The sequence below is a fragment of the Ammodytes marinus genome (assembly GCF_949987685.1).
Source record: "Ammodytes marinus genome assembly, chromosome: 4".
NCBI classification, from domain to species: Eukaryota; Metazoa; Chordata; class Actinopteri; order Uranoscopiformes; family Ammodytidae; genus Ammodytes; species Ammodytes marinus.
Genome location: NC_137233.1, coordinates 21,182,595 through 21,199,238, shown reverse-complemented (window position 1 = coordinate 21,199,238; position 16,644 = coordinate 21,182,595). Strand labels below are relative to the sequence as shown.

The following is a 16,644-nucleotide window of genomic DNA, read 5'->3' as shown; positions in this document are numbered from 1 at the left end:
CTCCAGCTTTGGCATAACACAACAAGGAGATGACTTCAAAAAAACACAAAGGTGACCTTCAGGCTGTATCATGATTCAGACAGTCTGATGTGTTTTTTTTACAGGGAGCAAGACTTAAGGAGGAGTAAGTTGTTATATTGGCAAATGTACTGTCTTGCAATTCCCCTTCCTCTTCCCTACATCTTTCTCTGTGAGACAACTGAGACTGTCTCCGGTGCAGTGGATTAGACACTCCTGCAATAGTTCTGACCTAATGCCCTTAGTTATAACGTTCAAACACGTTACAGTCATTTCCGGAGATGTGAACTAGAACTGAGCTGAGATAATGCAGGACAAGTTGAGTTACCCACAAGAACAGGCATTTAAAAGCCAGAACATGAGAGCTCTGCCAACACACAGTGAAGTCATGATTAGGGTCTATGAAAAGCTATCAAAACACAAAGCTTCTCATTGTATTCAAACAGCCATTTTGGGCTTTAAGTCTGCGGAAACTATCCTGGTTCCTAACCTCCTGAATCACTGCCCAGCACTTTGAAAAGTGATTGAAATAGGTCTAGAGATGGGCTCACTAACAGCTCTTTCTTTGGTTGGGAGAAGCGATCAGAGCTTTATTGGTGGGATTTGAAATGGAGACGTCATCTTCCTTCACATGTATCTAGCTAAACCCGTTAAGAATAATACAAATAAGAAGCCATAAAAATGGCACATAGGATGGCATCACTTCAGCACTATACAGGTTGCTTTACATACAGAAATAAAAACTGAAATTGACCTTCATTATTCTATCCTTGTACATAAAGCCCAACACTTGCTGTCAGACTATACCTTAAATGTATATTTGAACCATGATTTGAACGCAGAAAAAAAAATCAAACAGTTAATTAGAAATCATGGTTGGCTAGTCATGCATTTACATACATTAATCAACCATATTGTATATTGCTGTATGTTTGAAAGAGTGGAACACAACATTATTCAGAGAAAACATTTAAAAATATCCAAGCTCTGCTTGATTGGAAATAGCTTTGTTGACTAATTGGCTGTTGACTGATTTTTAACCTGGGTTGTGGAATCGTCTATCGGTGATTAGTTGAGTGTGCAGTTGCGAGAGAAAGAGACAGAGGCAGATATACATGAAGAGAGAACACTTTTCTATCTTTCCTTCTTTGCAGTGATCATCACTTACTTTAGGCTGACTATCTGACCCCCTGTCCCATTGTGTGTGTGTGTGTGTGTGTGTGTGTGTGTGTGTGTGTGTGTGTGTGTGTGTGTGTGTGTGTGTGTGTGTGTGTGTGTGTGTGTGTGTGTGTGTGTGTGTGTGTGGGTGTGTGTGGGTGTGTGTGTGTGTGTGTGTGTGTGTGTGTGTGTGTGTGTGTGTGTGTGTGTGTGTGTGTGTGTGTTTGTGTGTGTGCGCACGCACGCTCATTTTCTATTTCAATAGCTCTTTCATAAAGATCTCAGAAATTATTTTTATCTTAAATGCTATTTAGAATGATTTATTTCTGTGAACTGTATTTGCTGACAGCAAGCATGAGGGGGCGAGTAATAGGGAATGAGAGATCCTCTTACTTAAGTGAGAGTCTGGACTGCAAATATGCAAACCTGACCCAAAAGAATAAATTGGAAACCACTTGAGTCCTTTTAATCAGAGGGAACTTGAAGATCAGATAATGAGGTAGCAACGGGAGAAAAACGTAACAAGCTATTACGGGGCTCGTATTTCTACACATGCAGATGCGTAGCCGTAATGATAAAATGTGCAAATTAGATGTAAAAGCAGAGTGTTTTATCTAAGCTGCTCGTTGGTAAAGTGAGATGTTGAACTAAAGCAGCAGAGGTTTCCATGGAAATGGTTAACAAGACCGTCAGTAAACCTGCTGTACCACTCCCCAAATAGTGAAGAGAACATTTGGTTTTGTAAATGCTTCAGATCTCAAGAGTAACATGTTGTGTCACAGCTCTCTGTTGACTGTTTAGCCTTTTTTCCTCTTCATTGAATTAAACGGAGGGCTACACTGTGTAGCTATCGCCGTCCTGCATAAACCCTGTCTACCAAGTAAGGGTACTGTCGGCAGTGAAACCTAAGCCAGATTGAGGGTTACCCTTCCATACCAAACCATGCTGAACCGAACTTTGCCTCTCAGTGGAAACGAGGCATAAGTCCGCCTTGGGCTTTAAGGAAATGGTGGTCTTTCAAAGCCACTGAAAACAGTGAATCACATGTCATACAATTGAAATGTTGCAAGGCTGGACTGGTAGCCTGTCTGGAGTGTGCCTCAGGGACACAGGTCCAGTGCATGCTGGGAAAGGATCCAAACCACCGTGACTGTGAAGCCCCATTCACCAAATCCGTAACACCAATGATGTGATTTTCAACAGTGCTTTCCACCTCGCTTATTTTGACACGTTTGACTTATTAAAACACATGTCATACTTGTGAACCATGCATGGGGCCAGCCTTCAGGACTGGCAAACAGTAGAATAGCAATTCATAATGTAAAACCATGGTGCCACAACCACTTGTGATATGCATGTTAGCAGGGGTTTTGAGAAACAGACCTCTTGTCAGGATAGGCAGGTATAAATAATGCATGGACAGATATATGGATTTCTTATTGTAAAAAAAAAGAGCATACATACCATACAGCATACTCTAGCTCAAGCAACAACACACTTCAGGCCATGACTGAACAAAGGGAAAACTCCTTTACTGAAAAACAACTTCCTCACAAGGATTTGTATTTTTTTTAGTGCTGTTCCAACTTTTGATTGACAAATGATCACAGGGAGGGGCTGAGCGAAAACACTACAGCAATTAGCGCTGAACACAAGCAGACAGGGGAGTGCATAGACAACACTTTAAATTCCAGGCCAGGTCTTGTCAGAGGTTTGCATATCAAATGGTTGCAACTCTTTGACAAATGAGGTCCAGCGAGTTTAGCTAAAGGATGTGAAAAGTGAATCTCGCTGAATCGTGACGGATGGTTGGGTCTGCTGCCAGCAAAGGAAAAAGTCCCTGGGATCTCTGGACCCTGCAGTCGTATTTCAAAGTTAAGGTCAAGTTTATTATCAATTCTGCACTATGTAGATACACAGATCTAAATGCTCTTTCAGTCAGACCATCTCAGTGTTGCCATACAGTAGTTAAACTAAACAGCAAGGATATTAAAAATACTTGGATTAAGCAAATGATTTAAAAAGTACAAAAGAAGTGGTTGAATATGTAAAAGTTAGGCGGGGGAGGACAATGCCAAGGGATATATCAGTAACCAATATTCTGTAGTTCAAATAAAAAGTGTGTCTGAAATAAAGTTGAAGAATCATTTGTATAAAAATCAGTATGTCATCTGCATAATGAGTACATTTTTAGAGAAGAAGTGTTGTGTGCGTGTGTGTATATAATGTATGGATAAAAAATAAATTCAAAAAGCTGTTGGACATGTATGGGTGGGATGGGTAAGTTATAGCTTATTTTCTTTGAAGCTGCTACCAGTGGAAATAAATATGCCGCTAATCCAACACAAACACACACACACACACACACACACACACACATGAGAGCCCATAGGAATGCTTGAGGCAAGAACAGGCTGTGAACAGAGAGTGAGTGTGTTGCTATCAGAACACAAGTCACTAAGTTCACGCCAGGGTCAAACTCTAGAGCGAGCGTTCCGCCTCAGAATGGAAAAAAAAAGTGAGTGAGAAAAGCCACTGTTTAAATTGTCGACTTTCTGCAGCCCTTCTCTCCAGGAAATGTGTCCCCTATCTGGTCGGGCACACGCCACACACCTATTCTCCATAGAATCCAAACGATAATTCCAGCGTTATCTATTTCCATGTATTTAAGCCTTTGAGGGGTTAAGTACCCTTGGCCGAGGGCAGCCCGTGCATTCCCAGGAGGGGAGAGATTTGAGTTCTGAGAGAGGAGCTTTTCCTTGGGGAAGATTTCCCTTTTTTTATGCTGCAGTGTGTGGCACCAGGCAGGCAGGAGGTGGGCCACAGCGGGGAACCCACGGGACACTAATTAAAATGGTGCCAGGAATCCCTTACTGCTAGCTATAGGCATACATTAACATAAAGTTGATTATATAAAAACACATTTGGGCATCTACATCATGTATATGCATGACTTTAGACATCTTAAGGTTCTTCTACGTAAAAAGTGTTCAATATACACAAAATAGTCTTTGAGAAACTAGTTCAGGGCATTGTGTATGTGCCATAAAAGATGAAGCCCCCAATTCCCCAGCTGCAGTGGCCTTCCAGGACAAGAAGATAGTTACGTAAAATGGCATTATCCACCACTAACTCACGTTTTTCCACAATATTAATTGATGAGGTGAAGATGTATTTAGTTAGGTATTCTATAGAACTTCTTCTCAAAAACACATGTGGCTGTTAAGTTTGTCCATTCTCTGCTACTGTAGAAACATGGTAATTCAAAATGGCGGCCTCCGTGTGGTGTGGCCCGCTCCTATGTACATATAAAAGGCTCATTCTAAGGAAATTATAGAAAAAATACTTTTATTTTTAAACAATTAAAACGTTCTTATGGATATTATGTTCCATTTCCAGCAAGTCTGCTCTGAAAAATGCCAATAAAATTCTACACAATGCACCTTTAATGTGGTACAATGGTGACACACTGTAACAGTCCAGACCACAGCAAGAGACAAAGCACCTCTCAGCTCTCAGAGAGGCAGGAGGGAGAGGGAGCCGCTAAAGCCATAACAATCAATGACAAAACACTCCCACACTGACTCATAGAGAAACCAGAGATGATCTACACATAGAAACACATGTTTGTGCATCTCTGTTTTCATTTGTTTTCCTGGCTGTCCCTTATTCTACCTATACTGCCTCGGTTCTACAGTCCGGTTTAGTACGGTACAGTTTGGGGTACCAAGCTGTCCAAAAGGGTCCCAAAAGGGTGGAGCTACACACTGCAGTCCTTTGATTGGTCAACATAATCGTTTCCGTGGGAGAGTTAAACCCCCCAGGTGGGATCTTGGGTTTAGAGAAAAAAAAGTTGACATCCGGCGTATATCAGCCTTCCAAGAAATGGTACACTGTCAGCAGTGGAAACGCAAGCCAGATCTAGCATTAACGCTCTAACCATACCGTACTGTTAGCCTGGCTCCGCCCGCCTACCTACTTCTGCCCAAATTTAATTTTCCCTTCAGTAGTCAGTCTGGGGCTGCGGTGAATTCACGTGTTTGAGCTCAGGAAAATTTCCGTCCGTCCAATCAGCGAACAGAGCGAGTGGCTGAGAACGATGGCGTCGAAGTCGCGCTCCAGTTTCAGTTGAATGCTGCGACCAAACGTTATGTGATTGGTTGGCTGATCCAGAGTGGCACTGGGCAGATCCAATAGTTTTAAACTGCAACAGACACCCACCTCCAAGTGAGTGAACGTTTGCCAAATAGAGCAGTTCCAGACCTTCTGTACAAATGAAATGAAGTACGATGGTCTGGTAGCACCAGGATACCGTACTGTACTTCTCAGCGGAAATTAATCTAACAGTATGTTTTGCTTTATTTATCTTGTCCCATTTTTGTTTCTTGTTTTGTGATGCACTTTGTAACTATGTTTTTAAAGGTGTAATATAGATAATTCAAATAGTTATAATAATCATTAGAATACATTTTTCTTTCAAATTAAAAATGTTCACACAGCAATGGAAAGTGTTGTTCTTCAATAGACATATACGAAGAGAACGGGACCCTTACTGCACCCTTTACCTTGTTGCACACACACATTATCACAATACAATATTGCAACATTATTCATGTTTGTAATATTATTAATTTTTCTGGATGTATTGGGGGAGCGGAGGAAATGATGGAGCAGTACAACTCTTTCTTGTTTTTACTCGTCTGTTCCTGTCTCTCTCTCTCTCTCTCTCTCTCTCTCTCTCTTTCATCCTTTTATCCACACTACGCTCTGGTAATTAAACTGTAAACCTGTCCATGGAAACACTGCAGGAGGCCCCCAAGTCTTCCAGGTGCTCTTCAAATCACAGCAGCCTGTCAATGTCCCCTTTGACACCAGGCAGTGTGGAGCATGGCACATTACTGTGGGCAAAGTACATTTTTCTAGTGCCAGTATGATGCTTGAGGGGGGGTATTCCAGTGTTTCATCTAATTCAAGTCACTTCGGATACACAGTAGTGCCAAAAACACTTACGTAAGTCTACACTTACCTTAATGCAACTTAGTCGTATACCCTCCATGTCCGGTAAAAGGCCTTTACAATGCCATCTCTCTGTTATGAATATGTATATGGAAAGATGATAACCTTGATAAAATCCCCCTTCGAGATAATCAGAGTTCATTTTCTTAGACAAAGTTAAAGAGTAGCACTCTGAGTGTGGATCAACCTGACAGTCCTGTGAACAATCAGCAAATGACTAAAACATTATTTTTAAAACATACTATCGAATTCACATTGAAAAAAACAAAAAGAAAACATTTTAAAAAGCCAAACGTTTCAAAAACAAAAACAAATGATGATGTATTTTGGTCAGTAAATGAAAAGCATCTATAATATATGTATCATATACAGACAGTATAATAATAACAATCTCCTAAGATTTTCAGCTATGTTAAAACATGTACGTCTGCCGTATGGTATTTCTCATTATAGGCATAGGCTTTATAGATGTATATAACAGTGTGAGTGTTGCTTTGTTTATCCGATGCAATGGCCAATTAAGTTTGAACATTTTTACCCTCTTAGCAGGAGCTTTTGTGCATCCTAGATTTTGTGTCTTATAATTAGCTCTACTGGTGACCATTAGGCTAGCAGTTTAAATCCGCTTTACTGTCCAATTTAGCATGTACAGTATGTCCATATTCATCTAAATGCACATGTTTTCTATGGCCAGAATACACTGTATTGAAAGGCACCCATCTCATTTACTGCAACGGTAGACTACAGTACAGGCTGCAACCTTGATCCACATGAAGACAATGGTAAGAGGCACAAGGTCACATAAAAGCACTTTTTTCCTCAGATTTAGAGACACTGGTTCTTTTTCTGTGCTGAAACATCAGTATGGCCTTCAAAACTTCTAATCAGTCAAATCTATTACACACACACACACACACACACACACACACACACACACACACACACAAACATAAAGAGATCATGTCCATGGGGGTCTCCATCTTGCGCAGGAACTTAGACAGATTCCCATACTACTAATTGGCCTATTAGTTTTGGCATTGGCCATGTGGGTGGGGGTTAGCATGCAGCCATTACTGCTAATGTGAAGCCACTGACCAGAGAGCAGTGATTGACTAGTTGACTGGTTGGCTGAAGCGCAGTGTGGAGGGATATGAGGTGAGAGGACGACTACAGGTCTACAGCCATTATCCAACTCAAAAACAATTGTCCATACATTCCCCCCTGCTAATGACACACACACCACGCCTCCCCGGAACCAATTACTATCTGGAAAACGCTCTGCATTCAGCACCGCCATCTTTAAATTAACCCCCCCCCCCTCCCTCGCACGCTGACTGCCCCTCTGCATAAAACACACTGCAGAGAAAGGCATAGCATAGCATAGCATAGGAGAGGAGAGGGCCATGTCAAAGAGCGTTAATGCCTTTATTTACAGCTCTTTGTCCGGTGCCAAGGCAAGTGGAGCGGCGCAGGATTCCAAAGAGAGCATGCATTAAGTGGCTGTATGACTGATTTATTTTTTTCTTTCGGGGGACCATGTAAGAAGGTGTGGGAGAAAAAGGGGTGGGACGGGGAGGGGGGTGTGCTGGCCCACCACAAGCTATTAAAAAATGAGTTATGGCACGGACAAAACTCTCATTCAGTCTCAATTATTGATTTTAGATCTTTTCTCGGAGTGTATTTCATGGATGGGCTGGAGGTGAAGGCAGTGATGAATAAAAGCAACGCGACAGGAGAGCGGGAGGGAGGGAGCACACACACTCAGGGGAGTGGAGCAGCAGGGTTTCATGAAATGGAAGATGTTAGACCCTATAAAGACAAAGTAAAAAAAAATAAAAAATCATCAATGCTTAAATCACTTGCTCCAACACAGAGAAATGCAGCTGTGGAGTTGATTCAGTTTTTTTTCTTAGGGCTAAAAGAGGGACATTTGTAACACATGTCCATAGGCAGTCAGAGAATGTAGGCCTAGTATAAGTAGAGCTATGTCAGTGACTCAAGGAGATGCACAGCAGGCACAACTATTTTTTTTTCAAGCACTGGTAAACTTTGAATTTCTTTGTGTATTTTGCTTCCATCTTCTTTCATAAGGATAAACTACATGTCCAAAAGGTACATTAAGGTGTTAATTTGACTAAACCATGTCTGTCAGCGTTTGTATATTTCTCCTATACAACCACATTTTATGGCCATTATCTCAACATTAGTTTCTTTTCCTCCAATATTCTGAGCCGAAAATCTCAACTTCTAAAGCACTTACATCGACTGATTTTGCCCATAATCACTCTCAACACTCTTCTGAAGGTAATGACAGAAGATGATGTTCAAATGTATTTCAATGTCTGGATTTAAGAGACATTTACTTCTTAAAATGCCTAAAATACCACAATATCAATAAGTTAAAATTATCATTATAAGGCTACATAATATAAATCCATGAGAGGATAGAGGGTCATTTAAATCAACGGGGGTTTCAGCACTGGCACCTGTTCAGTAAATGTCATGGCAACCTGCCCTCTCTATTAGGAAATATCTTCGTGGAAAATCTCATTTTGCTCTTGAGGATGGCACTTAACCATGTGTCCATTTTGTCTAGATAGAAAAAAATCCTCTTGGGATAAATGTTTTACGGTAATGTAGCTACTTGATATTGACATTTTTCAATGAAAAACCTTTAACCTTTTCCAATACGACGGTCACATAATCATTAAGAATGTTCCACTAGGGACCATTCATATCCATGAACCTCATGAGCTTTAAAGAGATGGGAGTGAACATCTCTCATCATCTGCTTTAGCGATGGTGGGGCAAATTTTTTACATCCTAGAATTGTAATTTGGATCGGGAAATTTGTGACCAATTTGTACATCCTCCATCCTACATACTGTTTTCCTTTATGTTTTCAGTATCTCAGTAGGATTTTGAAAAAAAAAGAATTATGACACAGTGCATCGCAATATAGAACTTTCAGAACTATATGCAGCCAAAATACACGTTTTTAAACACTACAATTTAAAACAATTTTTTTATAATACACACACTGTTTTATAACGGTGAATATTCACAGCTTAACACCATCGTAATGAATTTAAGGCATACATGTCGAAGTGTCCCTTGGCAAGACACTGAACCCCAAATTGCTCCCGATGGTTCAGAGAGCGCCTTGCATGGCAGCTACTGCCATCGGTGTATGAGTGTGTGTATGAATGGGTGAATGTGGCAAGATATGTAAAGCGCTTTGGGGCTGAGAAAATTGTCTAGAAAGCGCTATATAAGTCAAGCCCATTTAGCATTTATATGTTCAATTGAATTTACCTAACAAGAGCTGAGGGGTTTAACCCATTGGCTGAATCTGACATTCAGTATACTTAGTGAATTGACTGTTAACTGAACAAAAAACAACAGACTAAACAGAGAATGGTGTTAAGCTGTACAAGAGGTAAGATGACCTAGAGGAAAGAGTGGCCGACCAGGAACCATGAGGTTGCTGGTTGGATCCCCGGCCCCGGATAGGAGAGTGTTAGTAGTAAAACTAAACTAGTGGTGGCTGGTATACGGTACCCACCATCTCTACCATTGTGTCCTTGAAAAAGACATTTAACCCTCAAAAACTGCTCCAGGGGAGCTGTACTATGGCTGACCCTGTGCTCTGACCTCCTCCGAAGTGGAAAAAAACTTGAGAGGGGATATGCGAAGAACGAATTTCGATGTGCCTCTTGTAAAGTGCCAAATAAAGAAACTTAACTTATTGAGAAAGACATCCAGTTAGGATTGTAGTTGAGTCCTGGCCCAGATGAGCGTTTTTTTGTTTAGCTTTTGCCTCCGGTGGGTGTGCCTCTGTTCTTCTCTCCTTTCCCTACCCGCCCTGACACCCATCTCCTCCACTTGCTTTTCACCGTTGGATCAATATGGCCCCCTAAGTGCTGTCTGACTAAAGGCATATTCCACATTTACGTTCACTTCACACAGCGCTGCATGTAACTCTATCGCCACATTACAGCGCTCCCCGGTGATGCTTGGTGCCATTTCTCACAGCAACCTCTAATGTGGGCGCATGACCGTGTGTTTGTGTGTGTGTGTGTGTGTGTGTGTGTGTGTGTGTGTGTGTGTGTGTGTGTGTGTGAGTGTGCCGACCTATCCAACAGGGAACCTAAGATCGTAACACATCCACTAACAGTGGACTCCAAAACTAACAGGGGACATTTTTCAAGTCCCCTCTTGGACATGCTTTAAATCATCTTAAAAACATGTATAATACCTTCTGGTACATTTTCATAACTTTTGCTAACAGGGGACTTGGAAGTGTGTGAGTGTTAATTTCATATCTGGGACAGCCTCTGCCTGCCCTGGCCTGGCCCATTCACACACGTCGTTTAAACACTCCTCTATTGTCTGAGCCCCAGGGAGTCGTTTAGGCTGTGAAGAGCTGTTGACAGGCTACTTACTGCAGACACCAGTCTCTTGAAAATAGATTTGTATTTTATTTTTGAAACTAAATATATATGTTGAGTTGAAGTGTTAATAAAAGTTTTAAAAAGGATGAAAGATAGATATAAACAAACATGGGAAAAAAGATCAGCAGTAAGATCCTTTATTTTCTTGCCAATGTGATTCTCTGTCTACTCTCCACTGTCAGACTACTCATGTGTGGCAGATTAAAAGAGAAAGGTATGTTCTTTGTATTTTAATTCATTGCAAAAAACAAATTGATCATCAGACTATTATTTATTATCAGAACATTTAATAGGTCAAGACCTTTAGAATAGTCCAGTCCCTCAAAATTAATTTACTACTAATCTTTAAAAGAAGAGGTTTTCAATCAATTTGACAGTGTACTTGTGTCTTCAATCTATATTTATTTTGTTTATTTCACAATCACAGAGAAAGGTCCACACTTCCACTGTATCTAATGACTGGAGTCCACTGTTGGTTGGCATGGTGCGACTTTCACACTCCATCGTGGATGAATTTAAAAGGAATAAACCAAACTGGATTATTTCTTTATTTTCAAAATTCCCTTTATTAATCTTTATAAGAAGAGGTTTTCAATCAATTTGACAGTGTTCTTGTGTCTTCAATCTATATTTATTTTGTTTATTTCACAATCACAGAGAAAGGTCCACACTTCCACTGTATCTAATGACTGGAGTCCACTCTTGGTTGGGATGGTGCGACTTTCACACTCCATCGTGGATGAATTTAAAAGGAATAAGCCAAACTGGATAATTCTTAAGGGGAAATAATAATGTCAATGTGGTCTAAAATGTCTTATGTGTGTCATACTAATTGACCCTACCTGCAGTACTACATTCTCCAAATGTAACAGAGAGTTAAGGAGATTGTCTCTGGACCATCTCAGACCTGGCTGAACAGCTACCCAAAGCCTGCAGAATGTGAAGACAGTTCAGCTGCCAATTTGGTTCTCTGTCTACTCTCTCCTGTCAGACTATGGGTGACAAGTTAAAAGAGAAAGATACGTTCTTTGTATTTTAATTAATTGCAAAAACAGATTGATCATCAGACTATAATTTTACAATCAGAACATTTTAGAGGCCTAGGCCTTTAGAGTAATTCAGTCCCTCAAGATTCCCTTTAATAATCTTTATAAGAAGAGGTTTTCAATCAATTTGACAGTGTTCTTGTGTCTTCAATCTATATTTATTTTGTTTATTTCACAATCACAGAGAAAGGTCCACACTTCCACTGTATCTAATGACTGAAGTCCACTGTTGGTTGGGATGGTGCGACTTTCACACTCCATCGTGGATGAATTTAAGAGGAATAAACCAAACTGGATTATTTCTTTATTTTTTTTGGCATTGTTATGCTTTACTGATAGTGTAGAGACATAGTTGAAATGGGGCAGAGATGCTAGGGCGTATTCACACCTGCCGTGTTAGTACACCTGAACAAACTCAGTGTGCATCTCTCAGGCTGCTGCAGTTTGTTTGTGGTGTGAATTTGGCCGGACCCGAGTTGGGTCCGGCCAAATTCACCAGAATGCACAAAATGGTATGTTTGAAGCACATTTTTTTATGGGGGACTACCCTCAGACCCCCACTTATGTTGAAGTGAAACCGAAGCCCTTGTGCTTGCCACCCAAAAATTATCACTGGCCCCATCCTGGCCACCCCAATGAAAATGTCCTTGCTCTGCCACTGGACCCGACCTTAATGCAGGAAGCACTGTGCATTTTCCTTCTTTTCTTTTTTAATAAATCGCCGTCAGCTTAACATCACGGGAAAGTGTTGTTGTTGCCATCATTAAGAAAATTAGTTTTGGTTTGACCGGGAGCCCTGAGCCAATAGGCTTCAGGCCTATTACATTTGATAGTGAGGATGAGTAAAAACGCCGTGTTCAATGATCAGATGAAAGAGAGGGGAGTGTCTAAACGGAGTGTTTTGCTTCTGATGGTAACAGGTTCGACCGATAATGGGCCAACTGTCCCTTGTCGGTTTGGCGCGACACACATCTGACAGTGTGTCAGCTCCAGCCTATTCTTCTTGTGAGCTGTGCGTCCAGCAGCAAAAATACAGTGAAAATAATGTTTCACATTGTAGGCTACAAGCCACAAAACGTGACATTGACATACATATTTAGACAATATAAAACAACAATAATGTGATGTTTTTTCTTTTTAATGTATAGGTCTAGATGTATTTATTTATTATTTTGAACTCTATATAATCAGGCAGTAGTTTTACTCTCTCTCTCGCTATCTCTCTCTCTCTCTGTGTGTCTCTCTCTCTCTTAATCTCTCTCAAAAATTTAAATGACTCACAGTTCATAGCCTAAAGATGTAAATGACACACAGTTTTTTGTTGATGGCACCAAATCACTAAACAGATCGCAGTATGGAATATTTCCATGATTGTTTACAGTTTGGCAGTTCACTGTGTGCTTCCTGCGGCCTATTGCACAAAACCAAGATAAGATTTACCTAGGATATTTCTGTTATCCTGGCTTGCTTAAGCCATGATTCAGTTGCACAAAAGTTTATCTTATTCAGTTGCATCCTTGGTTCAGTCAGCTGTCACTCTGAATTCATGCTGTTTCAACAGTTATTCTATGATCATGTACCACATCAAGGACTACAATTTCATTCAGTTAAATATTCCTGCTTGTATTATCTTTATTTAACCTGAACCATTTCTAATTAAATTAAATACATTATATTTTTATGGTGGAGAAGAGACGAACCGATGGAATATGCTGCCCTCACGATTCACTGTCAGCCCTTCCCTGATGTATTTACATTCACTATTCCGCAAAAACTCTTTCAAACATCACAACATTTCCATCAAACTGGTGCTTAGAACTGGTGCTTAGAACCTGTACTTTTCCAGCTGAAGGCCTATTTGTTTATTTCCAACAGTCCAATCATGTTGCATTTCAGTAGGCTACATTTGTATTATGTAGCCATCTCTAAATGACTGATCTGTAAGCATTGGCACTAAAAGATTTACCGGAAAACAAAATTGTTTTGTGCAGATCACTTTGAGATCCCTACATTACAGCGCATTGTATTTGATTTGCGTCGAGATACTGGATTTTTTTAATCCATGTTTGTTCCATCCAAATGAAAACAAAAGAAATGCCTCACATTTTTTACTTTGTGTCATGAATCTAGAATATATGAAAGTTTAACTTTTTCAGTGGACTTTTATTGCTTAAAAGAGCTTTCAAGGAAGAGTTGCATATTTTAAATTTTTTCAAGTTTACTACCTTGTTAAGATCCTTTTTTGAGTATATTGTATTAAAGGATTTGATTTCCAACAAAAGTTAAATGTTGATTGCACTCAACCTATTTTAAATGTAATTTGTATCAAAGCATCTTCTCCAATACAGCGGAAGGAGAATGACCCATGTCACAGTCACTCTGAATTCAACATAACATCTTGGCTATTGAAGTTAGCTGTTGTTGTTGAAGGCCTAACGACCGTCGTCAGACACAGGTACCCATCCCCCACACTGCATACGATCAGAGAGTGACACAGGCTGTCAGATAGAAACAGCACTCGCCTGCTCTGAGGGGCCACTCACACTAGGGCCGCGGCCCCGTGCCAAAGCTTATTAGCATACTAAAGTCTAGAACGTTTGGCCTAGTGTGACCACGCCAACCATATTCCAGCACGGAACAGCCCCTTGGCCACGGCCACCTGGGAGAGGTGTGCCGTGGCCAAAGTACAGATGCTAATGAGATGACACGCGCACAAGCAAGCGCACAGGCGGCGTTCCTGACGTGAATTTATTAAGGATGCATTGTCCGTTAACGTCCGCTGCCTTACTAGTCGGCACCAGAATTGCCCAACACTTGGACTTGTAGCTATAATGTGTGAGAATTAACGTGTGTGTAAGCCTAGGTGTGGGCTAATAAAAGAGGGAGAGAGCTAATTAGGTCGGCTCAGAAAGCACAGCAAAAAGGTTTTCGTGTTTACTCACGTTCGTCAGATGATTTTTTTTCTTTTTCCTCCCGTCAGCTGTCATAACTGCATTTACGCATGGCGGTGGAGACGCACCCAAAACAACACACCGCGGCCCGGTGATAAGGAAACAGTATAGCCTACACTAAGGTTTAAGAAGAAACTTTATAAAGACACTTAAAAAAACGATCTCTACCCATACAAAAAGTTCTGACTTGGATTTGATGGAGCGATCGATGTGTACAAAACCATCCGGATACATATGGTCTGATGACGGGCCGTTATATTAATAATAAACAGCGTGCTGCACAAATATGAGACTGTCCACCGCGACCTATTACGTCAAGGCTACATTTTAAAAAAAACAATAGCTTAAGGATTCTCGTTGCTCTAATGTGGAAGTGGAATATTTGATGCAAATTTGGCCGGATGAAAATATTCACAAACAGTCGTATAGCCTACAAGTAGACTAAGCTCCAAATCCTAAACGCGCACGGTGACGTAGGCAAGGTGCAAGTGTGCCCAGGCCACGAGCAGTGTGAGCACGGGCCTGCGGGGGGAGTGGGGAGGGGGGGGAATCGTGCTGAATCGTGCTGAGCACGGAATAGGCAATCGGCACTAGTGTGAGTGCGCCCTGAGTCACTGAGGCACAATCCCTAAAGCCTCAAGCCCCAAATGTTAAAATGGCACTTTTTTCTTTACCTTTGCAATGCAATTTCTATTACATTTAAAGGGGCTTGTTTGTCATGGAAAATAAGTGTTAACTTTACCAAAGCAATAGTAAGGAAATAAGATAAAAAGCCTAAATGAATTCTAGTTAACAAATTAATAAATAAAAGTACTTACCAGAGAATATATTAAAAAATATGCACAAACGTTATAGTTGGCTTGTGACTTTATTTTTTACATGAACTGTAGGCTATTCTTCCCTGCCGAGGCTCTTTAGAGATTGACTGCCTGATGTGAACGTGTTGCAGGCTCTTGCCTTAGTGAGTGGAGGGCAGGTAAATATCAAGAAATACATTTATTTATTTTCAAAAATGCATCACAAAGCAAAAGTCTGACACGTCTCATATCTCAAGACAACCTGTCACAAGTCTCTTATATTTTACTCTCAGACTAGAAGTTTTTACAGAGACAGGAGATCTCATATTTGCAAGACCACATCTTGATTCCTTTTAAGATCATGATAATTTCACATACTGCAAACAGGATCTTTATTAAAGGGACACATTTTAAAGTCATACTGTAGAGTAGGGCTGGGCAATCATTTGATTACAATTATTAATTGCGATAAAACTTGCGTTGATTATGACGATAAGCTTTTGACATAAATGCTTGATATGAAAAACAAAACAAAAAAACAGTCCTGATATGGATTTACCAAACAGCCAAAGCAGAAATAAACTCAACAGCCAGTCAGATTGCACTTTTTGCTGTTCCTGTCTAAGTGCACGCCCATTTCCTGGTGTGACGTGCATGTTTGAGCTTCCAGCGGCAAGGAAAGAGGAGAGCCATGTGTAGTCACCTCGGCAAGAGTGAAGAGAGTCTAGCGAGAAATTTCTAGTAAAACCAGTAATTTGTATTTTACATCTTTAAGTTTAGAAGTCAAAGCTTTTTTTGTAATCAACATTATTTTCTATAGGTTACAAGGCAAGCTATCTTTTTCATTTTTTCATTTAACTTTTAATTATCCTTTTATCTATCTTATATTGTTAGGTGAAGTTAAAACATGTTTGTGAAGATCAATGTTTATAATAAAATGTGATTCAATTCTATCATCACATATCAAAACAATATTATTTTGAGGAACCTGGAACCAACTAGAATATGTTTGTAAACCAAACTGTGGGCCCTGCTGCTGTAAACAACAGTGAAACAGTAACTTTTCAGGAAGCTTTCTAACTTCAAACAGTGTTCCAGGGATCACATTTTCCTGTGAGGAAAGTTTGTTTATTCAGTTTGGAGAATATACCTTAGAAAATGTTCACTTCTCTGACACACACACATGTATACACTGCAGCTTATT

At 40.4% G+C, this 16,644-nt stretch overlaps 1 protein-coding gene across 1 annotated transcript in view; it reads right to left on the bottom strand.

Moving 5' to 3' along the window:
* Window positions 1-16,644, bottom strand: part of LOC307249728 (receptor-type tyrosine-protein phosphatase gamma-like) — a gene marked incomplete at its 3' end in the record, with an annotated part of 357,685 nt that overhangs the window by 289,141 nt on the left and 51,900 nt on the right. The gene's annotated exons all lie outside the window — the stretch shown is intronic.